We start from the raw sequence: 7,573 nt of genomic DNA on the forward strand, positions 1-7,573 counted from the left end.
GCACTTGTTATGAGGGAAAAAAAAAAACCTCAATAAAGAAAAAACTCAGCCTCAAATGAGTTGGCTAAGATCACAGAACTTGTAAGTGACAGAACCCAAATTTATACTCATTTTCATCCAACTCTAGAGCCTACTCTTACATTACCTTCCTAAATAATAGTTAATGTTTATTAAAATCCCAACTATTAAGTCTATGAAGTAAACCAAGAATTGTCACAATAGTCCTGCAAAGTCAGGATTATCACCTCAATTTGACATGAGGAACCTGAGACCAATGACTTGCCTTAGACCAATGCTTCTTAAGCTTTATTGTGCATGCAAATCACCTGGGAATCTTGTTAAAATGTAGATTCTGATTCAGTAGATCTGACGTGGGGCCCGAGATTCAACATTTCTAACAAGTTTCCAGAAGATGCTTGTGCTTCTAATTTGTGGACCACACTAAGAGTAGCAAGGTTCAGGACCTTCCCTGTTCAATACAGTAGCCCATAGTGACATGTAGCCTTTTGAACACTTGAAGTGGGGCTAGTCCAAATTGAAATGTGCTGTAAAAAACATACTGGATATCATAACAAAGTACAAAAAAGTATAAATGGAAAATATCTCCCATTTTTTAGTATTGACTACATGCTAAAATGGTCATTTGGGGGTTAAAATATTCATTTCACCTTATTTATGTTTCTACTATGATAGTACAAAGTTTACACGTCTTATGTTTATGATTTATGTTTTATTTCTGTGGAACAGTGCTGTTGTAGACCATATTCCATCCTTAAGATGAGCTTAAAAGCAAGACATACTGGCAAGTAAGAGAGTGAAGTGCTCAAGGAATTAATACATTGGTGTGATATACATTAGTGTGACAGGTTTGATAGTTGGAAATGCTCTGGAGTTGAACCAGGATTTTAGTAAAGGTGGATCTTGGGTCTGATACATGTTTTATTTGCTTTTCAGATCTAGGCAAGCTCTAGGTCTGTAAAGGCCTGTTGCCCAAGATCATATCAAAACTTCTGATCCTGGCCCGGGGCCGGGGTGGGGTTGGGGGGGCGGTGGGCGGGCGCCTGGGTGGCACAGTTGAGCGTCCAACTTGGGCTCAGGTCGTGATCTCACGGTTCGTGAGTTTGAGTGCCACGTGCTCAAACTGTGCTGACAGCTCAGAGCCTGGAGCCTGCTTTGGATTCTGTGTCTCCCTCTGTGTCTGCCCCTCCGCTGTTAGTGTGCTGTCTCTGTCTGTGTCTCTGTCTCTCTCAAAAGTAAACATTCAAAAGAAAAAAAAATTTTTTAAGTTCTGATCGTGAAATTTGTACATTGAAAAAGGCAGAGGAGGTGCAGATTGCTTTTCTTTGTAGAAGTAAAGTTGAGTTTTGAAATGTCATTTGGGTGGACAGTAGCACACCTTGCCAAATTCCTAGTGCACATATACAGCCTTACTTGTCAAACTTAGCATATATTGTTGGTCAAACTGGAGTCTAATTTGTGGGTCACCCACCCCATTGTTGCGGTGGGACAATACCATCAGAGAGGTGCATCTGAAATTACTCTTCAAACATCCACCTGTTCTGGTCGTTTTGGAGGGCAAATCTTGGAAGCAACTTCTGACCACTTATCTTTCATAAATACAGTGTACTTTCAAAGTTAAGATTTCATTTTTTTTTTAATCCTTTTTCTCTTTCAAGGATCTCATTTTCCTCTGCTGGTGATTCCTTTAAACAAATGTTTCTCGTTCGATTTGAACAATTCATAGTCATTCAGATGGAGTTACAAAAGTCTAGGCTTTGTTTAAATGATTGAAACAAATGATCAAGTCCATGAATTTATGACTAGCATAAAATAGATGGGGTAATTTGTGTATTTGTTAAGCTTACCTACAAGGATTAGCTCTTTTTTTTTTCTTTTTTAACGTTTATTCATTTTTGAGAGACAGAGAGAGACAGAGCATGAGTGGGGAAGGGGCAGAGAGAGGGAGACACAGAATCTGAAGCAGGCTCCAGGCTCTGAGCTGTCAGCACAGAGCCCGACACGGGGCTCGAACTCACAAACTGTGAGATCATGACCTGAGCTGAAGTTGGACGGTTCAACCGACTAAGCCACCCAGGCGCCCCGAGGATTAGCTATTCTTAAATTGAATTTCTTGTTTCTTCTTAGGATTCACTTGCTAACTCTTTATAAACTTTAGTCAAGTGGCTCAATTCTAATATTCCCTTTACCACTTGAAAACTAGGCCACCTACCTGCTAATACTTGTGAGAATGAATAAATCAGTAGTTTCAAAAGTATGGTCTGTGGACCCCTACCCCAGAATCTCAGGGGGTATTTGTTAAAATGAAATTTCCTGTGCCACAACCATATTTGCTGAATCAGAATCTTCTAGTCTATTAGAATTACATAACAATGATGATAGGCCAACATTTCTTCTCATACATTCATATTTTTTTTAAATTTTTTTTAACGTTTATTTTATTTTTGAGACAGAGAGAGACAGAGCATGAACGGGGGAGGGGCAGAGACAGAGGGAGACACAGAATCGGAAGCAGGCTCCAGGCTCTGAGCCATCAGCCCAGAGCCTGACATGGGGCTCGAACTCACGGACCATGAGATCGTGACCTGAGCTGAAGTCAGATGCTTAACCGACTGAGCCACCAGGTGCCCCTATTCAAGCATATTTAAAAGTAGAATAGAGCAGGGGTGCCTGGGTGGCTCAGTTGGTTGAGCGTCCGACTTCGGCTCAGGTCATGATCTCACGGTGTGTGAGTTCAAGCCCCGTGTCGGGCTCTGTGCTGACAGCTCGGAGCCTGGAGCCTGCTTCAGATTCTGTGTCTCCCTCTCTCTCTGCCCCTCCCCTGCTCATGCTCTGTCTCTCTCTGTCTCAAAAATAAATAAAAACATTAAAAAAATTTTTTTTTAAGTAGAATAGAACAAACCCCCATGTACCCATTATCCATTGCGGTAGGCTGAATGATGCCCCCCCCAAAGATGTCCAGGTCACAATCCCCAGAACCTGCGAATATGTAATAGGGACTTTGCAAATGTGATTCAGCTAAGGATCTTGAGATGGGGAGATTATCCTGGAACATCCGAGTGGGCCCAGTGTAATCACAAGGGCCCTTCTAAGAGGGAGGCAGGAGGCTCGTGGAAGTAAGAGGCTGGAGTGATACAGGGAAGGGGCCTCGTGGCGAAGGAATACAGGTGGCCTCTGGACACTGACACAGGCAGGGATATGGAGTCTCCCTGAAGCCTCACACAGAGGGAAAACACAGGAAAAGGAGAAAGTGTTAAAGCAAGAGCAAGCAATTAGCTTTCCCAGCCCTGGAAGTGCTTGGGACATTTGGCTTTTTGACAACTCTTGCAGAGTTAGCTTGCAGGTTTTTTCCTGGTCTTGAGATTCTCCCCACTGCCTTCTTAGTGTCCAACTTAGCTGTGATCTTCTGGAATCCCGTAAGCAAACAAAGGTAATACCAAGTCAGAATAAATAGAACGTGTTACCAGAAGGCTTTGCTTTCTTTCTAGTCCTGCCACCAAAGGTCTCTGTGTACCTTTGGTCTGGAAAAAACACAGGGGCCTAGCTTTGGAATAGATTTTGTAAGAGAATATTCTGGAAAAATTAAATGCTGCATACCTTCTGGCCAATAAAGAGCAGTGAGTGACCAGCCTTCCTGGCCACCTTTAACATGCATCTGTTGTCATCTCTACTTTTTGAAATTTATCTTTAAACCCCAAGTTAGTAGTTTTTAATACACCGGGGGTTGAGCTCTGGCTATACCTGTACTCTCTCAGTTGGAGAAGAGAAATTCCATTCTGGAATTCCTGGACTGTCCAGACCAGTCTGATTTTGATGTCCAACCATTATGGTTTTGCTCTGAGTTTCTGTAATGAAATTTCCCCCTCTGCTCCTGCTTCAGCCTCTCGTTCCTGGCAACTTCCTCTCTTTCAACTATGAAAAGATGGTTCTTTGGGCAGTGAAGAATCAGCTCTAGACGAGGAGTCCCAAAACTCAGGCTTCAGTCCACGTTCTGTCACCCACAAATCTCTTCCTTTCGGGGCCTGGATTAACTTATCTGTAAAAAGAACTAACTTGCCTGATAGGATTGTTGTAGGAATTAAATTATATAATGTGAGAGTGCTTTGAACTATAAAGTCTGATCCCGATGTTGTCTAATTATAATTATTTATTTCTAGAATCCTAGAATATTATTACAGCTCTTCATTTTACAGATGGGGAAGCTGAAGCTTAGAGGGAGGAAGTTTATTCATTAGGGTGGTTAATTTTATGTGTCAAGTTGAATTGGCTATAATGCCCAGGAGTTTGGTCAAAATCCAGTCTAGGGGGAAAGAAAAAGCCAGTCTAGGTGTTGCTGTGAAACTATTTATAAATGTGGGTTTTAAAAAAGAGATGATTCTCCATAATGTCTATAAGCTTCATCTAGTCAGTTGCAGGCCTAAGAGAAAAGACAGATACCTAGAATAAACCTCTTCCTGCCCCCCTCCCTGTTTCTCCCTCTGTATGTGTACACATGCGCGTGCGCGCGCGCGCGCACACACACACACACACACACACACACAAGCCTATTTGTTTTTCCTCTCTGCAGACTACTTACTAATGCATTCCTCCTTTCATTCATATGGCAAATATTGGGCACCTACTGTGGGCTCTGTTAGAACAAATGAGACAGGGTCCCTGTCCTCAAGTAGGGAACAGACAAGTGACTTCCCAATTACGGCTTTGTGTGATCAGCATTGTGATTTGGGTCTGCTTTGGGAGCTTTGGGACCACAGTGAAGGAATGCTAAAATGGGTAACCAAGAGCTGTGAGGCGCAAGATGCTTCCCAAAAGATGAGACCTGAGTGAATTTTGAAGGATGAATGTGAGTTAGCAAATCAAAGAGAGGGGCCGGGCATTTCTAGCTCTATGGAGTGTGGGAAAGGGTGCTAGCATCTGCCCACCTGAGGCTCTCAGGAGTTCTGGAGCTGGAGCCAGAGGGAGTTGAGAGACAAAGGTGGAGTGGTCCACAGGGACCCGTCTTGGAGAAGGCCTCTTTCCTGAAAATCACAGGGAGGCACACTGGGGATGAAAGCAGGGACGACAGAAACCCATGTTTTAGAAAGAAAGATACTGATGGCTTGTAGGTGGAAGCTGGCCAGGAGGGGGAGTCCAGCAAGGAGCCAAGGGAGGCCTGAGGTAAGGCACGGAGGAAATGCAGCAGAGGGGCTGGTGGTGAGATGTCTTCATTCACTCATACAGCAGGTATCTGTTGAGCATCTGTGTGAGCCAGGCACTCTGCCCGGTGACGGGGCTCCGCGATGAACACAGACACTGGAGCCGTGGAGCTTGGTGGGGGAACTGGAAGGATTTGGTGTTGATCTACCGGAGAAGGTGGGGTCAAAGACTGCTTCAAGGTCTTTCGACGGAGGTCAGTACCCACCCAGATGGGGAGCCCTGGAGAAGGAGCAAATTTGGGGCCAGATAAGTTCAGTCTGGGGTTTGTCGAGTTTGAGGTGGGACAACCAGATGAAACTGTCCAGGTGATCATTGATCTGTTAGTCTGAGGGGCCAGAGAGTTAGGCACCTGGGAGAGAGACTGGGAAGAAGCTGGGGGTGGCGGGGGTTGGGAGAGGAGGGGGGAGGGGGCAGAATGAAATCAGGCAGGAAGAACAGGCCTCAGGCTAAGAACCTGGAATTGTATGCAAAGTGTTCTGTGTTTGGATAAATGTGGGTTTCCCCCACCCTATGGTGGCTCCAGAGCCATCATCCTCACATTCTCAAAGGGGAGAAAAGATGCCCCCCCAGTTATGAGCCACTGAGATAAAATGGGGTGAGCAGATGGCTAAAGATAGAGACCTAGGGAGTAGCAGCCTTTAAAGGGAAGCAGAGGAAGAGGCCACTGAGAAAAAGGAGGAGGAAGCCAGAATAGCGCCCCATCATGGAAACCGCAAGAGAGGAGCATTTTTGTGGTGCAGAGGGCAGAGAAGACAGATGCAAGCAGTTGGACTTGGAGTTGAGAAGGTAGCCCGAGGAGAACTTGGCATAGAAGCAGGCTGTTTTCATATCAGGAGGACTGAGACTCGACACATGTTCATATGCTACAAGGAACAACCCAGGAGACAAGGGGAGCCATCTCAGGCCACCAGGCTCCCAAGCAGCATCAGTACCCACCCCCCCACCCCCGCACTTCAGGAAAGCAGTGGCCGTGCCAGCACAGCAGTGGCTCCCCCAGAGCAAGAGGAAGCCAGTGACAGGTGAGCGAAGGCAGCCCTGTGCAGCTTGGCAAGTAGGATTGTTCTGGAGACTGAAAACCTTGATCCCAGGAGGAGTAGCCGAGGACCGGGGAGTTGTGCAGCTTGAGAAGCCTCAGGGGGCAATGGTTAGCTGTTTTCAGATGAAGAACTTTCCTGGGACAGAGGGAACAGGTAGGTTTTCTGCACCCAGAACTAATTTAAAGAGAGAGATTTGATTCAGCAATGGAAGAAAATTTCTAAACCTACAGCTACTAGGAGAGGTAGCAAGTTCCTCGTCTTCAAAAGTGTGCAAACAGAAGGCAAGGCTGGTACATAGAATCCAAACATCAGGTGGGAGTTAGTGTAGATGAACTTGAAAGTCCCCTCTAGGCTGGGCAATCTCTAATGCTTGTCAGATTTCCCTGGTCATCTCAAAGGTTTCTGTGAAATGGGCAAAAATACTATTTTGATTCATTTTATTAAAGAAAAATCATGCCACATAATGCTTATGAGGTTAGGAGTAGAAAGGGGTGATATAACTTGACAAGACAGCACATCTAGCAAGTGGTATAGCTCCTGGGAAGAAAATCACTGGCTTAAGTTTAGATCAGTGATTCCTAGAAGTTCCAAGTCCTCCACTTGAGGACACTGTTTAAAAAAAAAAAAAAAAAAAAAAAAGTGCAGATAACCTCCACCACTCCATTCTGACTCTCAATTGCTGTTTGGCCCCAGGAACCTGCGTTTTAATCAAGCAGCATTCCCCCTGCCCTCAGAATCTTAGGTGCAGGTCCCAGGACTCTTCTTTGGGAAATGGATAATGGCACGAGAACAAAGATCCTCTAATCAAAGTGCTCTGTAAATCTCTGTGTGCTGTGCAGATGGGAAGTTGGGCTCCACTGTGAGGGGGCGGGGTGGGCTTGCAGGGAAAGTCAGGGTGTAATCTTGGACTGATTCTCAGGTCCAGTATTTCCCACAGCACTGAGCGGGCTAAATGGGGAATTTTGTAAGACTTAATCTCATTCATTACCATCAGTCCCATCTGTGGAGACCAGGAGGCTTGAGTCATTGCCTCAGTCTCCCAGCCTATAAAATGAAATTGCGATGGTTGGACCCTGGCTTCTTGATGAATGAGGTAGAACAAATCTGCAAGTGACTGGGGCTGGAAAACTCTAGGAAAGTGCCTCCCACTGCCTTTCTCAAAGGATTCAGAACACAGCCAAGATGTAATAATGGGACCAGCTTTGCCTTCCTGCCTGGAACAAACAAAAAACCAGGCAGGATACATGAAGCAACAATTTTAAAACACGGGACATCAGACCATGAAGGGTAATGATCGTTGAGACTGAATGCTTTCTCCTCAA

Source organism: Panthera leo, chromosome C1, assembly GCF_018350215.1.
Source record: "Panthera leo isolate Ple1 chromosome C1, P.leo_Ple1_pat1.1, whole genome shotgun sequence".
Taxonomy (NCBI): domain Eukaryota; kingdom Metazoa; phylum Chordata; class Mammalia; order Carnivora; family Felidae; genus Panthera; species Panthera leo.